This window comes from Bos mutus, chromosome 13 (genome assembly GCF_027580195.1).
Source record: "Bos mutus isolate GX-2022 chromosome 13, NWIPB_WYAK_1.1, whole genome shotgun sequence".
Lineage (NCBI taxonomy): Eukaryota > Metazoa > Chordata > Mammalia > Artiodactyla > Bovidae > Bos > Bos mutus.
Window position 1 is genome coordinate 23,576,486 of NC_091629.1, and position 15,524 is coordinate 23,592,009.

At 45.7% G+C, this 15,524-nt stretch overlaps 1 protein-coding gene across 2 annotated transcripts in view; it reads left to right on the forward strand.

The window, feature by feature from the left end:
* Window positions 1-15,524, forward strand: part of DTD1 (D-aminoacyl-tRNA deacylase 1) — a 135,204-nt gene that overhangs the window by 79,646 nt on the left and 40,034 nt on the right. The gene's annotated exons all lie outside the window — the stretch shown is intronic.

Consider the following 15,524-nt stretch of genomic DNA (forward strand, 5'->3'; position numbering starts at 1 on the left):
CCTTCCCTCAGGGTCCACACAGGCTCCTGCTTCTATGGTGAGAGCCTGTCTGTGGTGATTTATAGTTGGTGCCATTTTCCTTGGACAGTAAGTAGCAGGAAAGGGGAATGTGCCTGTGAAGGAAATCCTCTTCAGAAAGGCCAAGTGACTAACACCACGTGCATGCTGCTCTGTGTCTGGTTTATCCACCTCTGGGATGTAGCAGGGGGAAGCCCCACCATGCCAGACCACACAGATGACCTCCCAGGAGCCGCATGGCTGTCTGGGTGTCCAAGTCCCCATAGCAACGTGAAGGAAGAACCATGTCTGGTAAAGGGTTTCTCAGTTAAGTTTGATCTAGTGGTACAACAGTGATAATTTTTAGACGTTATATGATGTCAATAATAATAATATATTACCATACATAATATACATAGCATATCTGTAATATACTAATGCCTATATAGTTATCCTCTCTTGAAATACTTCTTGCCTAAGTATAGAAGAGACATCCTTATTTGGCATTTTGGTGATGTTGAAACTTTTCTAAAAGCTCATGGCACCTGGTATTCCCAGGCAATCTCCCATCCAAGTCCTAACCAAGCCCGACTGTGCTTAGCTTCTGAGATCAGATGAGATGAGTCGCATTTAGGATGATAAGGCCATAGATGGGTAATGCTGACACTCTGTGACTTTATAATAATTTCTCAGCCCCTGTACTCTGATCCAGTTGTCTGCTTCAAATAAGAACATAGCTGGAAAATAGGGGGAAAAAAGCTCAGATCACATCACCTCTGTACATTCAAGTACTTGGAACAGAGTTGGAAAGGGGCTTGCTGAATTGCTTTATTCTGACCCAGTGCAGATTGTTCAGTATCCAGATGGTCCATTTGAATCTGCAGTGGTGTAAACCTCTTGGTTTGAAATCCTGGTGACCCAGATGCAGTTTGTGGTCATTCCTCCAGCCCACAGGCATTGAGGTCCAGGAAGCTGTCCTGTTTCCCTTGTCTAAGTCAGCTTTTACAGAGTGAATCTCCAGTTTTGTAGACTCTGTCGTAGGGCAATGGACTTGTTGAACAGATCTGTCAGGGGTTTCCTGCCATAGCATTTGATCACCAGCAGCTCATGCTGAGTGAAGAGCTGCAGCCTGTCTGTACAGACAGAAGAGCCTGTGTGCCTGGCATATGGACAGTGATGAAACACGAGGCTCATCGCTCACAACCCAGTTCCCGGATCCCACCTCAGAGGAACTCAGACAGACCTGAGTGTGAACAGTAGCATGTGGTCAACTTGATGAAGGATCTGAAAACCATAAAGGGAGATGAGCTGAAGGGGCAAAAACCAAGACTCTGAATATCTGAAGGACGTGAAAGAGACACTGGGTCAGAAACAAAAGTGGAGCAATGGGTTTAAGTGTCATTAACACAGATGCTGCCTTGATGGATGCAACCACACCATGTGATGGGGGGTGGCGATGTTGAGAGCGCTAGAGCAGAAGTTCTGAGCCTGCTTGTGTGGGGGAAGAGTTTTGTTTATTTTCATCACAGTCCAGGACCAGAGTACGTGCTCCAGTCCCTTATGTAAGATGATGTGGGACAGTCGGTCCTCTGCGCAGTGGTCATCCTCAGAGATGGAGAGCCAACCGTGTTTTTAAACATCTCCCCTCCCTCACAGTGTGCAGGGAATATGGTAGATGTCAGAAAATGTTTGCTGCTTTTGTAGCATTGGGTGGAAGAGTGCTTTTCCATCATCTTGGAAGGTCGCTTTCAACTCCAGGCAGCAGCAGAGGTGCGTGTATATACTTAATGGCCAGCTGGAGGGTCAGGTCTGACCGCAAGGCGAGGTTAGGAAGGAAACATGACAGCTCAGGAAGAAACCCCACGACATCCTCAACTGCCTCAGAGAGGCTGTTCATCCCTGCCTTCCTCAGGCTCCTATTCTCCTGCTGAAGGTCATTTCCAACTCTTACTGTGAGACAAGTGGCTAAAATTAGATTCTGGGGGCAGCTCTGCTTACAGAGTGTAAATCCCAGTCTTCATGTCCCTCCCAACCTGTCCGACTCCTCCTCGCTGCTTATTTATCAAACTCGCTGTTTATTGTCCACTAAAGCATGGTTTGACTGAGGATGGGAGAGAATCGTACCATGTACGGCTTTCCTGAGAGGTCTTGGCAGACTGTGGGCCTGGGACTTTAAACAGAGCACTGCCTGGTGCCACCGGGTAGCAGGGGCCTTTTAATCTTGCCTTCCGTGGTTTACTTTATAGGAGACAGACTTCTTCTGGCAACACAAAACACAGACCAAATACAGACACTTCCTGAGTGGAGGTGGGCGCCGAGCACCAGAGAGAGCAGAGAAGCCACGCCAAGGTCACGCAGCAGCTCACTTCAAGTCTGTTGAGATCAGGCCATCCCTGCCCAGGGGCCTTGGTCTCTCCGTGGGCAGAGCTGCATGTGATCTCAAGGGCACAGCAGGCGCCCCATGCGTTGGAAGCTACTTTCCTGGAGTGGCCGCATCTCTTCTGTGGCTCGCACCAGCCTGCAGGCAACTAAAGCCTCACGTGTGTCCCGTGTGACCAGAGTCTGGCCAGTGGAAGGTACCCAGTGAAGAACTTAATCGTGTTCCTGTTGGGCTCAGGCCTCTTGGGCTTCTGTGTCATCCTGGCTCTTCCTCCAGCTCTGTGTTATCCTCAGATGAGTTTTTCTGTCTTTATCCAGGTCCTGGCTAAACATGCTGCACAGCGCAGCATGCAGAGTTGGCACCTGGTTAGGGATCTTCTTAACAGGTCAATAGATGCATCCGTCATGTTCTTACTCACCCTGCTTTCCTTCTCCCCGTGTCACCACTCTTGCCAAAGTCAAGCAACCCTGTTTTCAGAGTAATTTGGTGATTAATCCCTTGATTCTGTCAAACAGTATTAGTACAGCATCACTGTGTTACAGCATGACCGATTCAATGGACATGAACTTGGGCAAACTCCAGGAGATGGTGATGGACAGGGAGTCCTGGCATGGTGCCATCCATGGAGTCCCAGAGCAACTGAACAAGAACAACTGTGCCACTTGTGAACCCATGCTGACTTCTGACCAGCGCTGTGCTGTTCCACAGGCCCCCAACATAACTTCTTCATCATCATTGGTTCTAGAATGTTTTCAGATGATGCAGTGTTTATCTTCATTTATTTCACTCTTAACCCCCTCAAGTTTCATCTGTATTGTTGCTAATGACGGGATCTTCTCCTTTCTCTTGGCTGAATAATATTTCATTGTGTGTACTGACCGCATTTTCTTCATCCATTCGTCCATTGACAGGCACTTACATTGTTCCCATATCTTGGCTGTTGTGAATAAGGCTGCAGTGGATATGGGAGTGTGAGTTTATCTTCCAGATACTGGTTTTGTTTCCTTCAGATATATGACCAGGAGTGGAATTGCTGGATCATGTGGTACTTCTATTTTTTAATTTTTTGAGGCACCCCCGAGCTGTTTTCCACAGTGGCTGTACCAATTTACATTCCCATCAATGATGTACTAGGGTTCCCATTTCTTCGTACCTTCACAAACATTGGAAATCTCTTTCCTTTTTAAGAACAGCCATCCTAACAGATGTGAAATGAAATCTCGTAGTTCTGATTTCCTTGAAGATTAGTGGTGTTGGGCACTTTTTCATGTACCTGTTGACCTTCTGTATATCTTCCTTGGAAAAAATTTGTCTATTCAGTTTCTTTGCCTATTTGTAAATCAAGTTCCTTATTTATTGTTTGCTATTGAGTTGTACAGGTTCCTTACATATTTGGAATATTAATCCCTTACCAGGTCTATGGTTTGCAAATATTTCCTTTTATTACATGGCTTTCCTTTACATTCTGCAGATTATTTCCTTTGCTCTGCAGAAGCTTTCTAGTTTTTTAGTTCCTCTTGTTTGTGTTTTTGTTGCCTGTACTTTTGCTGTCATATCCAAGAAATCACTGCAAAGAACAATGCCATGGAGTTTCTTACCTATATTTTCTTCTAGGAATATTATATCGGCTATTATATTTAAGTCTTTAACCCATCTTGAGCTAATTTTTGTGAGTGGTGTAGAATAGGGTCCGATGTCTTTTTCTGCATGTGTTTATCCAGTTTTCCCCACACCGTTTGTTGAAGAGGCTGTCCTTCCCCCATTGCATATTCTTGGCTCCCATGTCAAATATTAGTGGAACATATTTTATAAGCACAGACATAAATTAGGTTTATTTCTGGGCTCTCAATTCTCTTCCATTGGTCTCTGTGTCTGTTTTTATGCCAGTATCATACCATTCTGATTACTTTATAATATAGGTTGAAATCAGGAAGAATGAAGCTTCCAGCTTTGTTCTTTCTGAAGATTGCTGTGACTGTTTGGGGTCTTTTGTGGTTCCATATCAATTTTAGGATTGTTTTCCCTATTTCTGTGAAAAATGCCAGTGGAATTTTGCATTTAATATATGGATGGTTTTGGGTAGTATGGACATTTTAAGAATATGAATTCTTTCAGTCCATGAACAAGGGCTTTTCATCCAGTTATTTGTGTCTTCCTTAATTTCTTCCATTGTGTCTTAAAGTTTTCAATGTATGGGTTTTTTACCTACTTTTTAAAAATTTATTCCTAAGTATTTACTGCTTTGATGTCATTGTATATGGGGTTGTTTTCTTAATTTTTCTTTCTGATAGTTTTAAGTGTATAGAAAGGCAACTGATTTTTGTATATAGACTTTTTATTCTAAAACTTTACTGGATTTGTTTATTAGTTCTAACAGTTTTTTTTGGTATAGTAGTTAGGATTTTCTGTATATAAGATCACATCATCTACTGAGGTGTTTTCCTCTGAAGTCTTGAAACCTTCAAAGTCATCCATAAGTGTTGGAATTAACTTCTTCCAAACTTCTGTTAATGTTGGTATTTTGACCTCTTCCCCTGAGTCATGAATTCCTCAATGGATCTTGAGTGGTGAATCCTTTCTAGAAGGTTTTCAGTTGACTTTGTCCAGATCTATCAGAGACTCACTCTATGTGGCAGCTATGGCCCATGGAATGTATTTGTTAAAAAAACTAATACTTGAAAGTAGAAATGACACCTTGCTCCGTGGGCTACAGAATGGATACGGTCGGTGTTCACAAGCATGACCACAACATGCGTCATGTCCGTCTCTATCAGAGCTCTTGGTAACCAGGTACATTGTGAATGAACAGTAATATTTTGAAAGGAATCTTTTTTTTCTGAGCAGTAGCTCTCAATAGTGAGCTTAAAACATTCAGTGAATTTCTCCTCTCTAGATATTAAAGTCCTGGGTGGCATCTTCTAACCCGAGGTTGTTTCATCTCATTGACAACCTACTGTTTAGTGCAGCCACCTTCAGTCATTATCTCGGCTAAGTCTTCTGTGTGACTGGCTGTAGCTTCTTCATCAGCACTTGCTGCTCTGCCTTGTACTTCTCTCATGGAGACGGCTTCATTCCTTAAATCTCATGAACCCATCTCTGCTAGCCTCACACATTTCTTCATTTCTTCTGCAGCTTTGTCACCTCTCGTAGTCTTCCCAGAATGGAAGAGAGGCAAGGCCTGGCTCTAGAGGAGGCTTTGCCTTGAGGCAGTATTCTGGCTGATTGGATCTTCTGACCAGACCACTTTGACTTTTTCTCCATTGGCACCAAGGCTGTTTCTTTTCATTTGTGGGCTCCCTGCTTCCTGGTAGCTCAGCTGGTTAAGAATCTGCCTGCATTGCAGGAGACCTGGGTTCGATCCCTGGGTTGGGAAGATCCCTTGGAGAAGGGAACAGCTACCCACTCCAGTATTCTGGCCTGGAGAATTCCGTGGACTGTATAGTCCGTAGAGTTGCAAAGAGTTGGACACGACTGGGTGACTTTCACTTTTCACTTCACTTTCACTGCTTCCTGGGACCTTTGGCAAATGCCCAGTTGGCCAGTAGCTTTGCCTGTGCCCTGTTCACTGCCTCCGTCTGCTGTCACTGCCAAATTGGTCCCACCTGGACGACCACTTCAACAGGTTGCCTGTTTCTCCAGCTCACCTCCTCCAGTGAGCCTGGGCTTCCTCACAGCGTAGCAGCCTCAGGGTTCCAGGAGGTTGCTGGGCCCCTTAAGGCCTAGACTCAGAAATCACACACCATCACACCCGCCATATTCTAATAGTCAAAGTAAGTCAGAAGGCCAGCCCAGATCCAGGTGGTGTGGAGACATAGACTTCAAGGATGGAGTCTTGATGGGAGGGGCAGCAATGTCCCATTGCAAAGGGACACATGTTCATTGGCGGCCATTATCACAGTGACCTGCCAAATCCCGCGATTTGCCGAGTGAGGGTCAACAAGCACATGCCTCACCAGGAGAAGACTGGGACTCTTTCTCCTGCAGCACTTATGCATGAACAATAAAAATAGACACTAGTTAACTTAAACCTAACGAACATTAGAAGGGCATTAGGAAGCTCACAGACTTGATGGAGGCATTTTTCATTGAGAGCTCAACAGTGATAGGAAGCTTCCCTGGTGGTCTAGTGGTTGAGTCAGCCTGCCAATGCAGGGGTCATGGGTTCAATCCCAGGTCAGGAAGGATCCCTCATGCCGCACAGCAAGTAAGCCCTGTGCACCACAGGCACTGAGCCAGTGCTCTAGAGCCTGTGAGCCAGAATTACTGAGCCCCCACGCTGCAGCTGCTGAAGCCCATGTGCCTAGAGCCTGAGTTCTGCAACAAGAGAAGCCCACTGCAATGAGAAGCCCATACCACAACGAAGAGTAGTCCCCTCTTGCCGCAACTAGAGAAAGCCCTGCACACAGCAACAGAGATCCAGTACAACCAAAAAGGAAAAAAAAAGTGATAGAGGGTAGCCCTGAGGATCCCTGAAGGAACCTTTGTAGGGAACGGCCTCTGGGATAACTTCTGATTTGGGGGTAGGGTGGGAGGTGAGTCTTTGTCATTTGACTCACGATTCAGATTCCTTGAGAGTGTGACACAGCATAAGGAATATGGTCAATAACAGTGCAGTAACTTTGTGAGGGCAGGTGGTTACTAAGCTTAACGTGGTGTATGGATGTGTGAAGTCAACGTAGGACATCTGAAACCAACTTTATATTGTATGTCAACTCTATCTCATTAAAAACAATTCCGATTCCTTGGGGAGCTGACTTGGGATGTCTTCCCACTGCTCACGTTGGTAAGGGTGGGCAGGGCACTTTTGCTGATGGGACCTCATGGATTGGGGGTGGTGGGGTGTCCCTGAGGAAAAGTGAGGTGCTGTGTGAACATCAGGGAGGTGCCTACTGACTTCTGATCACCTCCTAAGGAAGTGTATGTGGACCCTTTGGGCCTGACAGTGACTTATGTCAGAACATCACCAATTTATTATTTTATCTCACTGCTTCTGCTTCTCCCCCAACCCACAGTGAAAACAATCATTAAAAAGCCTTTTTCCTCTTCTTCATGCAAAATGCAACTTTAGTTTAACCTGTGTCTCACTGGATCTAACTTTGTAAATGAAAGTGTTCCCAGAGGTCCTCTCACTTGCTCTGTTTGTTCTCAGCATCCTCTCTGAGACATTTAGCCCCTGTCCTGACATCAGTCCTCACCTGCCCGCAGGTGACTCCTCTATTGGGCACTGACTTCCAGCCTTCCTTGCGAATCTTCCACCCAGATCCCCTGGACTCAATCTGCTCTCCCTCCCCAAATACCTGTAGCAGGTACCCCCATCAGATACACGCACTCACCATCACTGTCAATCCCCTAGCTCATGTCTTCCTGTGCTGTAGATTGTGGGAAGCTGAAAGGGCCTTTTCTGAGACTCCCATGCAGCTGGGGAGCCATGCTTGGCTGAATTCCTCCAAGCAGACCCATCCACGTGAGACAAGATGGCACATGGATGCTGCTTCTGGGGCGACATGGGATCTTCCACTATCCACACCTCCAAAATCAGACTGTGTATGGTGACAGCAGTAGGGTTTCTGCTGGAACATTCCTGTGGGGAGGTGGGACATGTCTCCCGGCTGCATCACTCCTGGCCATGTAAGCACCTGAGCTTCCTGCCCCCTTAGATGTTTTGTGAGACAGCTAATAGAATAAACCTTGTCTGCTTAAACTTGTTGCAGTGGATTCTCTTGTCTGCAAATAAGAACCCTGCGTGATATAAACACTCACTAGCTCCCCCAGTAGTTGTTGTGAAAGTCACTCAGTTGTGTCTGACTCTTTGCAACCCCATGAACTATACAGTCCATGGAATTCTCCAGGCCAGAATACTGGAGTGGGTAGCCTTTCCCTTCTCAACCAGGGATCTTCCCAACCCAGGGATCAAACCCAGGTCTCCTGCAATGCAGGCAGATTCTTTACCATCTAAACCACAAGGGAAGCCCAAGAATACTGGAGTGGGTAGCCTATCCCTTCTCCAGTGGACCTTCCTGACCCAGGAATCGAACCAGGGTCACCTGTATTGCAGGCGCATTCTTTACTGACTGAGCTATGAGGGAAGCCCCAGTGCTGTAGTGTAAATGTTGAACAACAGACTCTGTTCCCAACAGCAGCAAAAAAGCCTGATATTCCATACTTCCACCAGCAGTGTACGAGAATTCCAACTGCTTTGTCTTCCTCCTGATTTTGTCAGCACTTTATTGAGGTTGGTAAAAGAAGGGATATAGTTTTCAGACAATCCAATATCATAACATGACTTTGGGTGGGGACAGAATATTAACACACACACACACATTTTTATAAACCTTGACATTGCAGTTTTTAAGAAGTTGTTTCTTGGGTCTTTGGAGTCCAACTCCTTATTTTTTAAAAAATTTTTATTGGAGTGTAGTTGATTTACAATTTTGTATTCATTTCAGGTATGGAGGAAGACGTGGCAACCCACTCCAGTATTCTTGCTTAGAGAATTCCATGGACAGAGGAGCCTGGCAGGCTACAGTCCATGGGGTCGCAAAGAGTTGGTTGGACACGACTGAGCAAATTTTACTTCACTCACTTCACTTCAGGTGTATAGCACAGTGAATCAGTTAGACATATATCCACTCCTTTTTAGAGTCTTTTCCCATATAGACCACTGCAGAGTATTGAGTAGAGTTCCCTGTGCTATATGATAGGTCCTTACTAATTACCTATTTTGTATATAGTAGTTTACATATGTCAACCCCAGTCTCCCAATCTATCTCTCCCTAGCTCCTCATTTTTTGAACCTGTTTGGTCACAGGTTAAGAATTTAGGGAAATCTTCAAGGTATTGTTTGATTTGAGCTAGAAAAACCTCTCCAAATTTGGGCATAGCTCCCTGGTTGTTCCTGTCTTTGAAGAGGAAGAGCCGTCTCATCACCCATCCAGGACGTTTTTTTTCATGTCCTCAATCGTCCTATGAATATGGGAGGAGACTGTGAATGGAGGGGCTCAGGTATGGCAGGTCAGGTATGACCAATGTGTATTCAGTTGTCATTTCCATGTTGAATCAGGAAGCACATTCAGAAATGAGAGGCATATGGTCAGCAGCCAATTAACAGCCTTGGTGGAATTCTGATCAGTTCAGGAAATGGTGTTAAATTGAAACCATGGCCAGCTCTGTCTGTTAATGAGCTGTGCTGTTCCCTCCACCCCACTCCAGTGTTCTCCCTGACTCCCTGAGTCAGAGGAGTCACAGCTGCTGAGGCTAGAATCTGACCTCAGTACTGGCTTCAGTTTTTCATCTGCAGGGACTTTTCTTGTTTAACCATCCATGGCCACATTCTCAGCACATGATACCAAATGCCCAGAGAAGTCCTTGGTTTTTGATGTCAGGGTTTTTAATAAAGAGACTTGGGCCCGATGTATTGTTTGCTGGTGTGTGTGCGTGTGTGTGTGTGTGGATGGGTGTGTGTGTGGCGTGGACAGGGGAGATTGAAGGCAGGGTGGGTGGTGAAAGAGGTAGAGAGGTGGTGAATCACTCATTCCAGAGAACCAATTAAATTACCTCCAGGTAGTCCATCATGTCGACCGTTTCCTGTTGCCTTTTCTCCCCTCCTTGGTGCTGACGACCAGATCCTTTGGGATCCGGTGACCGGAGCAGGCACCTGCTGGTCTGCTCAGGTCCAAGCAGCTCATGCTGTGCTTCTTTAGCTGTCGACATAGGAATTGCATTCATTACCTTGTGCCCCACTTTTGAAGCTTCCAGAAATAGGAATTTTACTGTCAAACCTCAGTGGAGGGAGTCCGTTCTCCTAATAGTAAGGACAACACAAAAACAGCACATAATGGGGCCTAAAAAGTGTGTCCTTGTAAAATGTCAGACCCAGTCATCTGGGTTTAACTTACTTTCATCTGGTTCTGCCTAACTTGCCCAACTACAGGCATGACTGCATTCACTCCTGGATTCCGTGGCAGCTGTTTTCTCCTGTGTTTTCTCATTAGTGTCTGTGATTCTAATGTGGCAGATTCAATTCCCCTTGATTCTCCTCCCCATTCAACAGTTGACTCAGTATATCAGTTAGGTTTTGCTGTGTAACAGGCCATCTAAAAACGGTGTGGCTTAGAATAACACATGTTATCTTTAATTGATTTAATTTTTTAGAGCAGTTTTAGGTCCATAGCAAAACTGAGTAGAAAATACAGAGAGTTCCCATATTCTCCTGGCCTTACACATGCACAGCCTCCAATACCATCAATGTACCTCATCAAGGTGGGACATTTGTTAAAATCAGTGAACCTATGTTGAGACATCATTATCACCCAAAAGCTACAGTGTACATAAGGACTGACTCTTGGTGTTGTACATCCAGTGGGTTTTGACAAGTGATGACCTGTAAGAATTCCATGGACAGAGGAGCCTGGTGGGCTACAGTCCATGGAGTCACAAGAGTCAGACACGACTGAGCAACTAAACCATCATCATCATCCATTGATATGGGGCTTCTTTCGTAGCTCAGATGGTAAAGAATCTGCCTGCAGTACAGGGGACCCAGGTTCAATCCTTGGGTCAGGGAGACGCCCTGGAGAAGGGAATGGCTACCCATACTAGTATTCTTGCCTAGAGAATTCTGTAGACAGAGGAGCCTGCTGGGCTACAGTCCATGGGATCACAAAGAGTCAAACATGACTGACTGACTAATGCTACACTACTACTTTGATGACTCTCCACTGATACGGTATCATACAGAATAGTCACACTGCCCTGAAACTCCTCTGTGCTCCACCTGTTCATTCCTCCCTACCCCCAAACCCCTGACATCCACTGATCTTTTTCTCTGTGTCCATAATTTTGCCTTTTCTAGAATGTCATATAGTTGGACTCATACAGTATGTAGCTTTTTCAGATTGGCTTCTTAGCAACATGCTTTGAAGTTTCCCTGTATCTTTTCATGGCTTGATAGTTCATTTCTTTTTAGTGCTTAATAGTATTCCATTGGGAGAAGGCAGTGGCAACCCGCTCCAGTACTCTTGCCTGGCAAATCCCATGGACAGGGGAGCCTGGTAGGCTGCAGTCCATGGGGTCGCTAGGAGTTGGATACAACTGAGCCACTTCACTTTCACTTTTCACTTCCATGCATTGGAGAAGGGAATGGCAACCCACTCCAGTGTTCTTGCTTGGAGAATCCCAGGGACAGGGGAGCCTCGTGGGCTGCCGTCTATGGGGTCGCACAGAGTCGGACACGACTGAAGCGACTTAGCAGCAGCAGTATTCCATTGTGTGAATGTACCATAGTTCATTTTTAACCCACTGAGGTACATCTTGGTTGACAAGTTTTGGCAATCATGCATAACACTGCTATCAATATCCTTGCGTGGGTTTTTGTGTGGATATAGTTTTCAGTTCATTTGAGTAAATACCAAGGAGCACAACAGGTGGATCCTATGGTCAGTGTGTGTTTAGTTTTGTAAGAAACTGCCAAACTGTCTTCCAAAGTGGCTGCTCCGTTTTGCATCCCCCCAGCAGGGGATGAGAGTGCCGGTTGCTCCACGTCCTCTCCAGCAGTAGGTGTTGTCAGTGTGTGGATTTTGGCTGTTCTGATCGCTTGTATGCTGGTAACACACATTTTTCCTTTCTCAAGGTTCTGTGGATCGTTTAGGTGGCTCTTCTCACATGGGCTTCTTGGCCGGGCTGGGTGATCTAGGCATCTCACTTTTATTTCTGGGGCCTTGGTCCATGTGGCCTCTCACCCTCAGCAGTCTTCTTCAGATGGTGGTGGAATATCTCCAATAATCAGAGGGCATGGCTAATGGTGCAGCACTTTTTAAGCTCCTGCTTGTCTTAAGTTTGCTGCATCCCACTGTCTAAAGCAAGTCACTTGGACAGACCCAGACCAAAGGGATGGAGAGATGGACTTCACTTCTTGATGGAAGGAGCTGAAAAATATCGTGACCTCCCTCCGCCCCCATTTCTTCCATCTGTGGCAACCAGTGACTGGGACATCTAACTCAGCAACGGGATAACCTCTGATATTACATTCCAAATCTCTAGATCTCCAGTTTAGGAGTCACCCGGAAAAGCAATTTCTTGTTAGTGCAGGGAAATCTTAGAGGAAGGAGATTAGATAATCGCATTCTTCTTTTCTAATTACCCAGTTGGTTTTATTCCAAAGGGGCATCACCATCTCCTTGGATCCATTAGGAACTCCCAGCCTCTGGTCTTAATGCTTCATAAAAGAAGAGCAATACATTTATTCTTATCTTCACCTTCTTAACTGCTGAGGAAGATGTTGTTGAAGTTTAAGGGGTGATCATTAATCGTGTGTCTTCCTCTTCCATCTTTGGAATCAGTTGAGAAATAGATGTAAGCCATGGGGATTGGAGGTCAGAGTAGCACCTCTGTTGCTGGTAGCCCTGGACCAGAGAACATGGTTTATGCTACAGTCAGCCAAGGCTCCCTGCTTCTTCCCCCAGGACTTGGGGTGCCCATGAGCAGTGGTACTTGGGTCTGCAGAGCAGGTCCACTGGCTGGTGCCAGTGGAGAAAGGAGAAAGGAGAATCATTGCCTCTCACGTTTCAGGTCATGGCAGTCAAGACAAGGGGATCGAAGCAGGGCCGGGGAGCCTGGGGAGGAGAGGTCACCCAGGCTCTGTGTGGTTGTGATTCCAGCTTCCCCTTCAATACCAGTCAGCCATAGCTTTCCCCTGGGGAGGAGTAGGGAGGGAGAAAGTGGAAGGTTGGGTGGACACTTTCCTCCAATACTTTCTGTTCTGATTTGTGGGCACTTTTTTCTGTGTGCATATGTATTTAAAACCTCTCATTGAAGTGTAATATACCTCTGCAGAAGAGCACACATCATAAATGTGTGGTTCAATACATTTTCCCAAATTAAAAACACTCAGATCGAGATTTAGAAAATTACTAGCTCTCTAGAAGCTATATGAACTCCTTTTGGCAGGGGGAGGTGGAGGGTCTGGCTTCTTTTGTTCAAAACAATGACTGTGAATTTCACTATGTTGTGTATAGATGTAGATTGTTAATTCTCATTGCTGTTTAGTTTCCTGTAATTTATCCATTCTACTGTCGATGGGCATATGGGTGGTTACCACATTTGGCTGATTAAAGTCATTCTAATATGTGTCTTTTAAGAAAAAATGTAGATATTTGTTTGGTATATCCCTGGAAATATTGTCTGGGACCCAGCAATTCCACTTGTACAGATATATCCAAAAAAACAAAAACAACCTACCCATTTTAGATACTGAAACCTCTTTCCCAGAGTGGAACTCTTTGGCGTTCTTATTGGCAGCATTATGAGAGTTCCAGCTGCCCTTGTCCTTCCTCCTAATACTTTGGAAAAGGCCAATGTTCCTGTTCTATAGATGAGGGTGAAATACCCAGAGAGGGAGGAAATGAGTTCCCCTATAATTAAAAACAGAAAAAAAGTTGTAAATAATTAAAAAAAATTAAAAGTGTATGAGCCCTTCTTAATTTTTGAATGCATTTCAAAATAAGTTGCAGACTATGAACAGATGGGGTCTTTTCAGGGGCAACACCACCCTGCAAACAGGAGAGCAATTTATGACCTAACTTTAGAAACTGGAGATACTCTCAAAGTCTCACCCATCTGGGTGGAGGAAGGGTTTTTGTGGACAAAAAGTTCCTGCACAGAAACTGTGATAAAATACCCACTAGTGGCTGTAGCGATGGAGTGGGAGTGTTTAACCCTTCAGCCATGCCAACAACATGCTCCTTCTTTGAAAATAGGGTGCAGAGTGTTAGCAAGTGAAGAAGAGTGACCGGTCATCATGCAGTTTGACTCATCTCCTTTGTAGCAGAGACGAGAGAAGGGAGTCTTTTGGCTTCATTGATTCTGGCTCTTGTCTGACTTCTCAGGGGAAGGACCACATGCTCTAATGAGGGGTTCCAGACACTGGAGATACCTGAAGATCAGGAGAATACATGCTGACAGCTCTCTCCTTTGAGAAGTTTGCCTCCCTCCTGCACTCCTTGGGGGCACTTTATATGCATTGCCTGGCAGCGGGGTTTATTATCTTTTTGCAACCGGTAGAAAAGTGAGGCTGCTGCTGCTGCTGCTGCTGCTAAGTCACTTCAGTCGTGTCCGACTCTGTGCGACCCCATAGACGGCAGCCCACCAGGCTCCCCCATCCCTGGGATTCTCCAGGCAAGAACACTGGAGTGGGTTGCCATTTCCTTCTCCAATGCATGAAAGTGAAAAGTGAAAATGAAGTCCTCAGTCATGTCCGACCCTCAGCAACCCCATGGACTGCAGCCTTCCAGGCTCCTCTGTCCATGGGATTTTCCAGGCAAGAGTACTGGAGTGGGGTGAGAAAAGTGAGGCAGGGAGGCTCAAAAGACTCTCTGGGGGCTATCAGGGAGCCAGATGTTCAGCTGGAAATAGAAACCGAGAGCTCCAGGAAATCCAGACAGCCTGAGTGGGCCCCTTAATCTCTGGACCCTTCTGTGTCTTTTTAGACAATAAGCCTTTCCTTGAAAGAGTTTTCCCCCCCCTAAGGACAGGGCTGCCAGCTCTCCTCCAGGATGTTGTAAAAAGGTGACATTTAACAGTGGAAATTGAAACCCTAATTGACTTCTCCTGCAGCAGAAAAAGAAGTGCCCTGTGTTCTATCTCTTGGCCCCATGTTTGTAATTGTCCCCGTGGGGTTCTACCTTGAGGGGAGCTGAAGAGGCAAAATAGAACAGTTCACTGGAATTGGTGTGGTTACACGCTTGAGATTTGTTTCTCCTGTGCAGTGGAAGCTATGGAGGGGGCCATTCAAGCAGACAGAGGCTCCACGTCACTAGACCCCAAATCAAAGCTGCCCCAGAATCTCTTGCAGTGATAAATAAAGAGGTGAGTTCTCCATTTCCAGAGCTAGGTGAATAAGGGGCTGTGATTATTTGGCTTAGGTGTGTTACTTCTTTGGCTAGTAGAATTTTAACAGAAATGTGAGCAAAGTCTTGGCACAAACTTGTGCAGGAGGTCTTGCCTTCTTGTATTGTGGTCTTCATAGTGAGAAGAACCTGCCCCTGGGAGCCTGCTGATCAAGCAGAACGAGAGACACAGGGCCTGGAGCCTAGGCCAGTGGACCCCCACCAGACTGGCCAATCCCTAACCTCTCTGAAGCCATGTAAGCAAG